The sequence below is a fragment of the Micropterus salmoides genome, unplaced genomic scaffold (genome assembly GCF_014851395.1).
Source record: "Micropterus salmoides isolate LMB-PRFRI ecotype aquatic unplaced genomic scaffold, ASM1485139v1 Ms_hic_scaffold_3, whole genome shotgun sequence".
Classification (NCBI taxonomy): Eukaryota; Metazoa; Chordata; class Actinopteri; order Centrarchiformes; family Centrarchidae; genus Micropterus; species Micropterus salmoides.
In genome coordinates, this window is record NW_024042261.1 from 16,454,154 (window position 1) to 16,467,756 (window position 13,603).

The following is a 13,603-nucleotide window of genomic DNA, read 5'->3' on the forward strand; positions in this document are numbered from 1 at the left end:
CTCAATAAAGGAGAGGGAAAAAGCCAAAAACCATAATACCACCTCTTTAAAACAGCATTAGATGCTGCTTCATGTCGGGAATTACAATTGACAGAAGGCATAATTTTAACAGTTACTGAAACACAAACTAAATAAAATATGGATACTTCCTTTTGGCTTCTTTAAGCAACTCAGAGTGGTAGGGTGTGTGTTGAGCGACTCATGACCTCATTATGTCTTAAATCCTGACTTCAGCCCTTCAAGACTTCTAAACCACACAATTGGTTTTAATTAATGGTTCCAACCCCTTTTGGCTTGTGGACCCTTAAATTAAAGCTAGTGCCCCTCCTGACAAGAACTGTGAGCAGTAACACTGAAAACTGATTTCAAAATAGATTATTTTAAATTAATTGCCAGAAAGCACAATTTAAACACAACACAGCATCACTGAGATTGACAGCTTATATGTAAAGATCTTTTATGCAGAATCCCCATCCACAAGCACACACTTTACTCCCATTTCTTTCCTTTCCCTGCATGTGCAACCCTCTCTCTCTCTGCTCGGCCTCAGGTCACCGTGTCGTGTAAGACTGTTGTGCTGAGCTGCTCTTTTTGGCAGAGAAGAGGGGAACGGCTGAGATAGGGGGAGGGGAGGGAGATAGAGAGCGATAGAGAGAGGGAGGAGTTATTTTGCTCTCTTCGTGCCTCCTTGCTGAGCTGCGTGCCTGTCTGCTCTTCTCGTGTGCATGCAAGATCGCGCAGGTTGCCCTCTGTTTGCCCCCATCTCTCCCAGTCTCTTCCCCTCTTAATCTCTCTTACAGCCCTTCGTTCTCTTTCCACTTTTTTTTCAATCTCCTTTTCCAACCTGCCCCCTCTCAACAGCTCTTAACAGCTTAAAATCCTTTTGCCCTCTCATCTTAATGATTCTACCTCCTTCTCTCTCTCTTTCTCTCTCTCGGTTGCTGTTTCTCTGTGAGTCATGCAGCGGGCACTGGCTGGGTTTGTTTGCCTGACTGCCCTCCAGGAATTGCTGCTGGCACACAGAAAGCACTACTTTGTAGACCTGCTGGCTGGCATTAGAAAAGGGGAGTCAGAGGAGGAGAGCAGGAGAGGATGTGAATGGCGAATGGAGGGGATGTGAGGAGAGAAGAAATGAGAGAGACAAGAGAGGCATGAGGGGGATGGAAAAAAGCCTGAGGATGGGAGAGGAGAGATGAGGTTGCAGAAAGGACTGTGTGTGTGAGAGAAAGATAAAGGCATGCAGGGAGTGAAGTGTAGCCTTCGTAAGAGCAACGACAGATCTTTGAATTATTCAAAGGAGTCAAGATTGTTGTGTGTGATGTTTGATGCAGTCCCGCAGTAACCGTGTTTGTTTTAACGTCTTATGTTTGCTGCTTGAGCTCCTAAAGTAAGAATCTGAATGGAGCAATGCTTGGAAAACAAATACAAATCATTTTGGATGCATTTATTATTCATTTAGGACTCATTGTTCATTAGATTGTGAAGTGGACACCTACACATCAATTTGACTCACGCTTTTTAAACTTTCCAATTGGAATTATTCAGTGTGTAAAAAAGGGGGTTTTCTTTGTAGAGAAATGAGTTAAACACTCCCACACTGATTTTAAACATGCAGTTTTGCAGTGATTGAGTGTGTGCAAAATTGCCGTTGCTGATTATCCAACCAAGTGCTGTAATAGACTTGTGTTGTGTTATTTTCCACTTCTAATAGATGATGCTGTTACCAAGAAAAGCAGCAAAAACATTGCCTCTGTTAATCTGCTGCACACTGTGGAAGCAACCACACACATAATTTCTCCTCATGAGATGGAGTCTCATTCAGACGGAACGTCTGTGTCCAAATACATGGGCAATTCTGAGTGTAAACAATTTTGCAACAATTGCATACAACAAATACAAACAATTTTTGTGTTAAGGGACACACTCAGTATTTATAATCTGGTGAGGATCCGATTTTAAATGTCACTTTGTATGGGTAAGTGTATTATTTCGAATATGTTGTTCCACAGAAAATGACGTAAAACACATTTGAGAACTTTTGTCCTAATCTTTGAGTGTACTTTTTTAATGTGATGTGATCTTTTTTTGCTGTTTCTAAAAAGCTCCTCACTGCCGCTCTGGCCGGCTCAGCCAAAACTTTCCACACACACACCGGTTTCATACTGTAGCCCCATACTTCCAGCTTAAGCTTTCTCATATTGCTCTAATATCTCTGCTGCTCACACACATGTGCCGGCATACAAGTAGGCACGCACGCAGGAGCTCGCATGCATATGTTTATTTTTTACACTCACACAGACGCATGTATCTGGAAATGTCTAAACTGTGGTCCATATTCACCCAATATCTCCTTCATGCACACATAAACACACTGACATGCATGCACACAAAGATATACAGACCCACACACACTTCCTGCATTAAGCCCAGGTCTATATTGTTCCAAGGATGCCCAGCTGCAACCAATGAACATTCCAGTTACTGTTTTTTCCCCCTCCCTCCCTCTCTATCATTTCAAATTTCAGTTCTAAGCCTTTAAGAGAGCCAGGAGCCAAATATGGTCAGGCTTGTGTCTGAACTTTGGGCGACCTTCTAAAGCGGCATAGAGATAATGACCTTTAAGACCCTGAGGCTGAGCTCCAGGCACCGTTTTGCGTGACCACAGAGAGAAGTCAAATGTGCATGTACACATGCTGTTGTGTGTATGTCTGAGAGAGAGAGTTCATGACCTAGGACTTAATAAGTATATCTGACCATTTAGTGGCTCGTTTTAGTGTCTCTGCATCCTTGTGTCTCGCTCCCTAATTATCTCCAGCATTTATTTTTGTGTTCTGATTTTACTTTCTCGTTTTATTATTTATTTATCTGTAAAGGATTTAAGAAGCAGAACTGTCCAGTGTAGCGTGGTATTTCCCTCCAGCAAGTGAGTTTTATTTCTAAACAGGTGGTGCAACATGGCAACTAACTGAGCAAACTTATAACACATATATATATATATTCATCTGTCTTCTCTCTTGAGATTTGGTGGGAAGGGGTTACCACGATGGAGCTTATTGTTGTGAAGAGTGAAAATGGAACTTTGAAATTGCCCAAAGGCCTTAGTTTTTGAAGAAAAGCAGGTAACAGCAGTGCGTGTGCCAAGATGAGGAAGCAGATACCATAATGATGCCAAATTCCTCTGAGTTGTATTGACCTTTCCTTCTGGTACATTCCCCTCTCAAATTGTGGCAAGCTATGTCATGACGAGGCATGTAAGTGCCAAACACATGAAGGCTTAAAGAAATATCTACCTGTGACCAAAAGAAATAATACCTCTTCAGCCCGTCGTCGAGTTTGATCTAAGCAGGTACAAAATGAAAGCCCTCTGTCTCTGTTTGCGTGTCCAGCTCTCTCTCTCTTTCTCTTTTATCATTGTTTGCCTCTCTGGCTGTGCTCCACCAGTCCTGCTGTCATCTCCTGTTTATCTAATTGGGATTCAGAAGACTTGAGTCCGGCGGTGAGAGGAGCAGGAGCTGGAGATGAGGAGGAGGTGGCAGGGAGAGACAGAGAGACAAAGAGACTTCAGGAACAGGCCTATTAGGAGCCTGAACAGGCTGGGAAGATTCAAATCAAATTGAAGTAATCTGTTTGGAGAGCTGGAGGGTGGAGGACAGTCTGCAGTGGAAAACCTACTGAGGGATTCTTGGTGCCCAGGTTTACACTCCTGGCAAACACACCAGTTACTGTAAGTCAGGGCTTCAATACTGTACACAGTATAGACACATTGTAATGATTAACAGAGGGGGAAAAACACACTCGCAGGGTAATCTAATCTCTTCCAAACCCCCTGCTCTTAAAATGTGAATTATGCTAATATAAAAATATATTTTGTGATTTTGATAGTTCATTCTAATCCTAGCACTGCTCAGATCCTGCACATCCTGCTCAGAATGATCTTAAACAGAAAAATGACTTATAGCCAAACCACTTGCTTCTTAACTGGCAAAGTACTGAACCTTTGTTGTTACTCAGAAACCACTTCTCTGAGTCAACACCAGCAAGTTATCATGGTAGCATTAGTGTTATCTGTGTGGAAGGTGAACAAAACATGCATTGTCTTGACAGGGATTTACAACTGATGTTGCTGGCACCCAGAGGTATCTAAGATACCACTGGTATCATTTTGGGGCTGTAACTCAAGGAGCATACCAAAATTATTGTAGCTTTATTCTGCTCACTCAGTGTGCCATGACCTGTCCTGAACAACCGCTAAGTGGAAAATGTAATGTTGAAACATTAGCTGATGCCTTGTTTTGTACCAAAGAACGAGTTCAAACAAGCAATTATTATCAACATGTTTATCACTTTAATTCAATTGAAATGGTTTGAATAAAATATAATTTTGAGATACAGCATTTTTCATAAGAGGATGTACCTATATCACTCAAAGTTTGTATCTTACAGTGTGTGTTATCATGATGATGGTTGGAGTTTGCATGTGCCCTCTTTGAAAACCGACGGTATGTAAAGCTGTACAATGAGGCAAATGTTGACATTTTAAATGTAACGCATCTAAATGATGATTAGATGATTTTTTAAAACATTTATGACAACTCTGCTGGATTATTTGACTCACTTAGCCCTTCTCTATGCACATACTCGATGAATCCTCAAAAGACATCCTGAATGACACACCGCTATACTTTAGTTAATTAAAAGAGTATGTAGGCTTTTGCCACTTCCAAGAACACAGCAACCCTTTCTCTCAACAGCAAAGGACTCTTATTCAAATGCGTGCGAATTAGGTAGCTTCTGCTCACACCAGTCGAACCATGTATAATGAGGCCTTTCAAGGAAGAGAGACAGGAAAGATGGCTTCTAATCAGGGACTTATTTAGGAGCCTTCAATATGGTCGCACAAGGTTGTGTGTAAAAGTCTAGGGGTGTGTATCTGTGTGTGCCATGATGCATGCTTATGTGTATCCGTGTGACTTGTATGTCTGTTTGAAGTTCAAAAGGTTAATCGTGCCATATGGAGCATGTATGTATTCAGGCGTATGTGTGCCGGAATTGCATGCGAACCAATCTCGTCTGTGCCGAGTTCAAAAGGTTAGTCGTGCCACAGGGCTGTGGATCCTGCCTTAATAATTGAGGCTTAACAAGCACATGTTAAAACATCATGATCCCCTCTCTCAATTAGGCATGGCTCAGACAGGAGAGCAGCAAAAACAGCTTGTTTGTCCAAACTCAATTATTCACCAGTTCATGTGCCCAATGTGAACCCAATGTCTCACCTGGAGAGTTCTACTTCAGTGGTTATTGTTGGGGACTTTTAAACATTTGTTTTTTTAATTCTTCACATGTTTAAAAGGTTCTGATGCACAGTAGGAGGAACACACCTGCCCACTCACCTATTAGTCACCAACCAAAACATCATCAATCTCCCCACCTCTCCTTTGCGGGAAGGTGTGATATTTCTTACAGCCATACTTAAAAAACAGGATGCTGATATCATTTTCATAGCATGACTATATACTTTTTATCTGCAAGATAAATCTATCATTCATTCCTGTGTTGCCAGTTTAACACTGAGACATAAACCAGCAGGACAAGTCTGAGATGCAAAGGGACTGGAAAATTTGTAATGACTTTTCAAATCTAGTTCTTCTGTTAGGCGCGAGACTATATTAGGCATCACTATCCGCTTTACATGTTGGATAATATAATAAGCAGGTATTGTGCTCTCAGCTGCATTTTCTGATGACTTCGTTTAAAGTAAATGTGAAAAACGTTAAAGCCCATTAACAGTAAATAGTGGCAGTTTCTGGCAGTTCCTTCATATGTGGCACTTAGTTAGTATGTGATCTGAAATTACCTATACCTTCATAATTAAAATCTAAGAGAGTAAACTGAGGGAAGCTGAGAGTCATCAGACTACATGGGAATTGGGTTATGTTACTAATTATAGTTCTGATGGGAAATATTTTGATAGTGACATGCCAAACCCTGGTTGTCACATGCTGCTTCCTTGAGGTTTTGTGTGTTTGTGCGCATACAGGCACACACCATGCACATGTTCAGCACAGCTGGCAACACCTTATGCATGGTGCCAGTGCTCATTCCCATGGCAACATTATCAAACGTTCAGCAGCCATGTGGCAGCTGTCTTACGTGTCCTAGCAAAATGGCCATTCAAATGTTGATTTGAATAAATATGCTCATCCTATCCATTCAAATTGTAATATGTGGAGCTGTGGCCGAGGACACAGTGTGCAGAGAGGGAACAGAAGAGAACATCCTGGTCTCTCTGGGTGTTCAGTAAGCCTACATCTGGGGATTTAGAAACAGGGAGGAGTGGAAGGAGGGAGGAGGCAGGAAGGGTGATGGCCGGCAGGGGCTCGTTCCCAGTGTATACAGGTGGAATTAATGGGAAGCAACAGGAAAAGACTGAATGTGCGCACACCTCCTTAAGGCCTCAAGGATTATATCTAGTGCACGCACACAGGCCTTTCCCAAATACTTGCTCAGTCTTGCAAATCTCATTATTACTCAGTCTTTCTCAAATGGACAATCTATTTTGCGCACACACTTCGTTTTGCACCTCTCTCACCCAGAACATTATAAATCCTCTCCACTCCTTATTTACTCAGATGTGTGTACACCTTTAACAATTAGACTTTGCAGTGACTAAACTCCAGCAGTTGCCAAATGACGCCTGGCTATGAATCAGCGCACCCATCCTATTTTCACGCTCTGTACTGCAGTGTTTTTTAATATAATGGTCTGGGACTGAAAATGTGGCTGGCTGCTCCCCCACATGATAAATTAACTTGCGTGCCTTGTTCATCCATCCAAGTCCGCAACTGAGGCTAAACGTGATTCTTGTCCCCGAATGGAACAGAGGCTCCTCTGCTCCATGCATGAACTACAGTATCCACACTGGCAAATTAATTGGAACAACATATTTCATGACAAGTAAACTCTGTGTGGTTTATATAAGAATAAAGCAACATGTGTGCATGTCTCTCTTTGGGAAGGAAGCTTCCTGTTTCCTCAACACCTTAACAGTGTCACGACTTCACCCAGCTCCCAGTATTTATCTTGTTGCCTGCTCTGTTTTCCCTGTCGTTTACTGATAACTCTCCTGTCATTACAGACCCAGCCAATCTCTCCTGCCCTACAGTAACCCCCTTTCCCTCATTTCCAATCACCTATCCAGCCCCGCCCACCTGCTCACCTGTTCTCCATTTCCCTCATTAATCTTGCAGTATATATGCCCGCCCATTTCCACTCTACCTTCCCAGTCTGTGTTCTGTCTGACCCATGGATTAATTATTCTCTGCCTAACCCCTTTCTGGATAAGTGTGCTTGTTCTGATTGACTGCTTGGTTTTGACCCTTGCCTGTTTATGGTGTAAAAGCAAACTTTTATTTTAGCCTGTCTGTCTGTGAGTCATGCTTTTGGGTTCAAGCTTGCTGTTTCTCTCAGCTTTGAAACAGGATGCATGTCAAATTGTACCAGCTCAATCCATTATCCAAAAAAAGGTATATGTGCATGTGCTTAACAGTCTGATTACAGTCAATTATCACATTAAAGCATTTACATGTTTCACAGTAAGTCATTTGTCCCACTCTAGAGATGCACTGTTTCTGTGATTACTGGGTATGCGGCTGTTTCTGTGTGTATATATACACTAGATATGTTTATGTGGCGGCATACTCCAGCTGTCACAGCATTAGCTAATCTTGTCCAAATGAAGCAAGTGTTAGCTACACGAAATGGAACACAAAATTGGAAATGTTAAATGTTATGTATTGTTTGAAACAATTGCAGACTAGAATTTCAACTAGTATTAACTCACATCACAGTAGCAGCCTCTGCCACTAATTACTTAATACACTTCACTGTCTACCCTTGATGCATCGATTTCAGGCACCCAGAACACCTTCCTAAAAAGTCCAAAATCAACGTTGGAACTATAAAATTTATTTTTCAATGTTCAAGTTATCTTTGTTGTTCTATTTATTAATAAAAATTATATGTAATTAATGGAGCCTTCAATATGCTCTCACAATGTTGTGTGTAAAAGTCTAAGAGTGTTTATCTGTGTGTGCCATGATGCATGCTGGAGGCCATTTTGATGTAAGCACGTCTTCACAGCTCATTATTCATAAATCCAGATAAAAATGGTGTAAGAATTACGGAAAGCACTTTCATCTGAACTACCCCAATAATTTGAATAGTAAAAATGTTTACGCATGCAGTGTTATGTAGGAATGTGATTCATTTAAAAGGAAGTGAAGAGGATGTCACTTTGTAAAAACTGTCTGCTTAGAACCATTTCAGAGATCACTGTATATATTTATACACAAAATATATATGCAAATATTCCAAAGCAAAAAACTGTTTTTATCTCACATGGCCAGCAAAACCATTATTCATTAAGTTTCACAATCAAAAATAGAGCAAACCTAATTTTAGCTTGACTACTTTTACTATAAATGATTGTAGCCAGGTGTAGGCACCATCCACCCAATGTTTGCCTAGCTTCTGTCTTGCTAACTTGCTTTTATTTGTCTCACTTTCTCTCTCTGTTTGTCTCTTACCCCATGTTCTTGTCTGCTGCTAAACCCTAAGGCCAAATCATGCGGTAATGGGTTACAGGAAGGGAAGGGAAGGGAATGAAAGAAGGTGAAAAGCAGGAGGGAGGACGAGTGCAAACTCAGCTTATCAAAACCATTTAGTTCCCCATCATCCAGGCCAGTATGTAGGTAAAATTGAAAACAGCTCTCCCTGTTGCTGAAAAAAAATGCTGGAAGGAAGGAAGCAGTGTGTGCGGAGGAAAACAATAATGAGAAAACAGAAAGAAAGTAAGTAAGAAAGAAAGAAAAAGTCCCCTTTTCCTGTGCTCGTATGCTGGAGGAAGAGTGGGCACCATTGTGGGAGAAGCGAGGGGGTGAGGGTTTGAAAGTGTGTGAGGCGTGCGTACGTGCAGCGTGGTGTGTGAGCCTTGGTGGAGGTGGGGACGAAAGAACAGGATGCACAGCCCTTGAGGAATGTGTACAGTCTGGTGGCACGTCTGTGAAACTCATCCCTCCCTCCTTTCTTTTTTCCCTCTTTCCTTCCCTCATTCTTCCTCTCTGCTATCCCTTCCTCTTCCCTCCCTGTACAGGTCAGCAGTCGCGCTGGCAGCAAAAAGAGACATCAGTGAGCTGAGATAGTGAGGACAATTAAAGGAGAGAGGATGGATATGAAAGAGACTGGTGACGGGGAGAGAAAGGGCCTTTGGGATCTGGGACATTAAAAAAATGTCAGAGAGATTGCCTTCAAAGGGAGAGTGATAGAGAGAGTGCGTGTGAATGGGACAGTACACGATCCCATTATCACTTTCTTCCCTCAAACTGCCCAAAATTACTCAAAGCCTATGACTCCAAAGTTTAGTGCTGTACGTCACATCTTGCTCTTCTAGCATGAGTCACCCTGGGATCTCAGGGGAGCCCTGCAGCTCACAACTTCCAGGTGTTGACCTTTGTGTCACATACTGTCGCCTCTCCTCCTCCTGCATCTGCAGAGGAACCACTAAAAAGTGCAAAAGCCATAAAAAAATCTCTCATCTGTTTTTCTAATTATATCTTTCACATTACACCTGCACTTTTACCTCCTCCATCACTGCAGCTACTACATGTATCAGGCCTGATCTTGTTTTTTTTTTTTTTGCCAAGTAGCCTTCGGCATGTTCCCTTCCCATTCATTTCATCCACATTCTTTCCCCATGTAAAATCTCTGCCTCCTCTTTTTCGTTCTCGCACCCCCCTTCCAAAAGAAAAAACAAAACAGCTGCTCTCCATTCGTCCTGATTATCCCGGAGACCAGAACAGAACAGACCATGTAACTGAACTTAGCTCTGGCTGGCTAACTAGCCACAGCAGGCCTGCATTCCAGCTTTCTGCAGTCAGCCTGCAAATGCTGTACCCTACTTTGCAATTTGTAGCAGAAGTGACTCAACTTTCATACTGGTAATAATAACAATAATAAAACAAATAATAAACTTTATTTAAACAGCACTTTTGAAAACAATGCTAAAAGGTGCTTTGCATGATTAAACCAGGATTAAAATGTTTAATGAGGCGATAATACAATCAGACAAGCAAAACAATTCAAAAATGGAATACCCTGGATAGGTGAAAACATCTCCCAGTCTTTCAATACTAACATGACTCTATATAGAAAAGGATCTTGTTTAAGAATTGTCTCTCGTTTACTAATTTACAATGTTTTGTTTCTCCAGTGGTTTATTCAACAAATGTCATTTATGACATACAGTGAGCTTTTAAATGTGTCCTAAAATATTATGATGATACCAGCCATGCTGTGAAATGAAAATTTTTACTGTATAGTTATGTTGGTTAGTTTGTGTGAGATGTAATACTGATTCTAATACTGCTATGGTGTTTTAATAGGGGAGATAATTTCAATTCAAAATATTTATCCAGAAAAATACAGAAGTTGCGAAAATGTCAGAGCCTGCAAACAAAGACGGGTCATCCACAATGTAACTCACTGCATGACTCGTGTGTCAAGCTCACGTCTTGTGTGAATGGCTTGGTGATCAGATTTAGAGTAAAAGGCTCCCATGTGGGTCATGTTGGAAAACACTGGCTGAACAGAGGTCCCTGGTGTGAGAGAGGTTTAAGATGCAGGGTAATAACATGGGTAATGTTTATATCAGACAAACACACCGTATTTCTTTGGCTGTCAGTCTCCTCTCAGATGTTTTGTTACTTTTCATTTGACTTTCACCGTCTCCAGATTCTCTTTGTTCACATACAGAATGGTGGAGGACAGAATGGCATCTTCTGGCAGATGGCTGTTGTTTTTTTGATCCATATCATTCATGTCAGACCTGTGATCCACTCTGAAGAGTTACAAAAATGTCAACATTTAGTTCGCAGAATTGCCCAATGTTCTACTTTCTCTTAGGTCAAAGATGTTCAGTTTGTCAACAAAACTTAAACTTAGGACCTCATTCCAGATGATCATCCATCCTGTATTAGCAGATTTCTTTAGTTTTTAATTGTTATAGACAATAACAAACCACACCTGAATAATACAGTCTCTCTGAGGGCTACAGAAAACAAACAGATTTCATCATTAATGCCAATCAACAGAAAACCAATTGGCAACTCTTTCAATTATCGTTTAATTGTTTTGCATATTTTTTTTTGCCAAAAAAGCTCAAATCCTTTGAAAAAAGCGGCATAATCCTACCAAATATTTTTGACACCACAAATTAGTAGGAAACAGCACTACTGATGTACCCATGTGTAATACCTCCTGTTCAACTTATACATGTTTTAAATGTAGAGGAAGACTTTGTCGCTGACTCTTTCACTGTTAGCAGAAAGGCTGTTACTTTAACTTGCAGAGAAAGAAGGCCAGTAATGCATTGACAACCTGGATCTGTCCTTTTTCTGTTGTGTGTTTAGTAAATGTTTGTTGTTATGTCTTTCCCTTGGCAACCAGGCTTGGGGCGTCATGGTCCCCAATCATCTGATATTGTTTTGGCAGTCATGATGTCACGACCTGATTGAACTGCACACATGTGCACACATGCACACACACACACACACACACACGCACACTATAGTTTGACAAGGTGCTAAAGGGGGTTACAGGATATTGGTAGGCTGAGGGCTACAGTGTCTGGTAGATATCCTACACACACCCTAAACAAGGGAGATGGAGACGGAGAAATACCAGACCTCGAGGACCAAGATCCTTGTATTCACTAGGGGGGCATTTACCTGCTTCTGCTCTGTTTCTATTCCAAACTCTCTGAGCTTTTCGGTTGTGGAGGACGGTGGTTGTTTCAGGTCATTTTCACAAACTCAGTTTTAAGCTGTTTGTTCTCACTAGCCAACTGATGTTTACTGCCAAACACAGCTGCTCGGTAAGATGGAGATTGTGGGGTACATGCAGTGGGGAGCAGCATGAAGGGCAGAATATAAATTTTCATCTCTGCATAGCCTGTAAGTCTCTAATGGCGGTGGACATTTGTACCTTTAAATTTATTGCTTATTACATTTGTGGGTCTGTTATTCGTTTTTTTATTGTACACCTAGTCAAATGTATGTGTCAGGACATCATACCCAATACAGTTTCTTTTGAAATATTAAAAGGTAATACCATTGTTTTAGGATTGTGTCACAACAATAGACTGCCAATTTAGTCCTTCAAAATGTGATTCCTTTGTTCCCTTGTTTCATATTCTCGCATCTAAACATAAACACCGGGGTCTGCCTGTAGTTGCCTTTTAACCAGATGTCCCAAGTCAAGCCCTGAAAACAACAAAGCCATTAAAGCTTTGTGGTAACTGTTGGATCTGAAAGCAAGAGTTCAACATTTTAGGAAATATTCTTATTTGCTTTCCTCCTAAGAGTAAGCTGAGAAGATTGATGCCACTGTCACATCCGTCTAGTAAATATGGTAAATATAAGGCTAGTGCCAGCAGCCGGTTAGCATAGCTTAGCATAAAGACCAGAAACAGAGGGAAAATGCTAGCCTGTCTCTGTCTGAGGGTAACATAATTAGCATACCAACACCTCTAAAGCTCACGTATTCACACATTGTACTTTGTTTGTTTAAACAGTACAAAACAAAAATGAGAAGTTGTGAGTTTATGGCTATAATGTGTTATTAATGTTAATGTTATTTAGTGAGCTTTAAAGTTGTAGGTACGTAGATTTTATTGCCTTCAGACAAGTCCAGGCTAGTTGTTTCCCCGTTTCAAGTCTTTATGCTAAGCTAAACTATCCAGCTGCTGGCTGTATTCTTACATTGACATTTATGAGTGGTATCATCTCATCAAAATCTCGGCAAGAAAGCTAATTATATTTCCTTTAAGTGCTGAACGATTCCATTAAAATATCACATTATTACTTTGAAGCTAAAGCGAGATGCAAGAGCTGGCCTCAAACCTGGACCCTGACGCTGCACACAGTTTAGCAGCCCTCCCACTTCCTGAGAACATGTAGCTCACAGATGAGACATGTTTCTCTTATCCCTCACTGTGGCCATATCAGCACGATCAGCCTACATTTGCTGCTTGACAGGTGAAAGCAGGTGGGAGAGCCGTGGGTGTCGTTCACTCGAGAGGTGAGTTGAAAAGCCCAGGACGATGTCATTCTCCTTCCTCCCTCTGTTCCGATTTCTGCTCCTGCGTTGGTGTGAGTCCGCTCTTGGCTCCAAGGGCAAACAAAAAGAGAAACGGCAGCAGGTTGTCAAGGCAACACAGGAGCCACACACGCATACATACAGGTGATGTGTGTATTTTGCTGTGCGTGCACATGCTCAGACATGTACGGTGAATATACGTCACTGTCGTTCTGTTTGCAGCGTGAGTTAGTGTAGGCCGGAGCAGAGGAACCTTTCACGACTTCAGCTGGTGAGTGGGAATCTAAAGTTGGCTGCATGTCACGAGCTTTATTTATACAATGCTGTATCTTTAGCCTCACAGCAAGTGCCCTACTTTAACACAGACTCTGGAAATGACATACTTGTGGGAGTGTGTCCAATGTAACACCAGAAAATCACATCCTCAAATAAAATTTGGATTGGGATCATA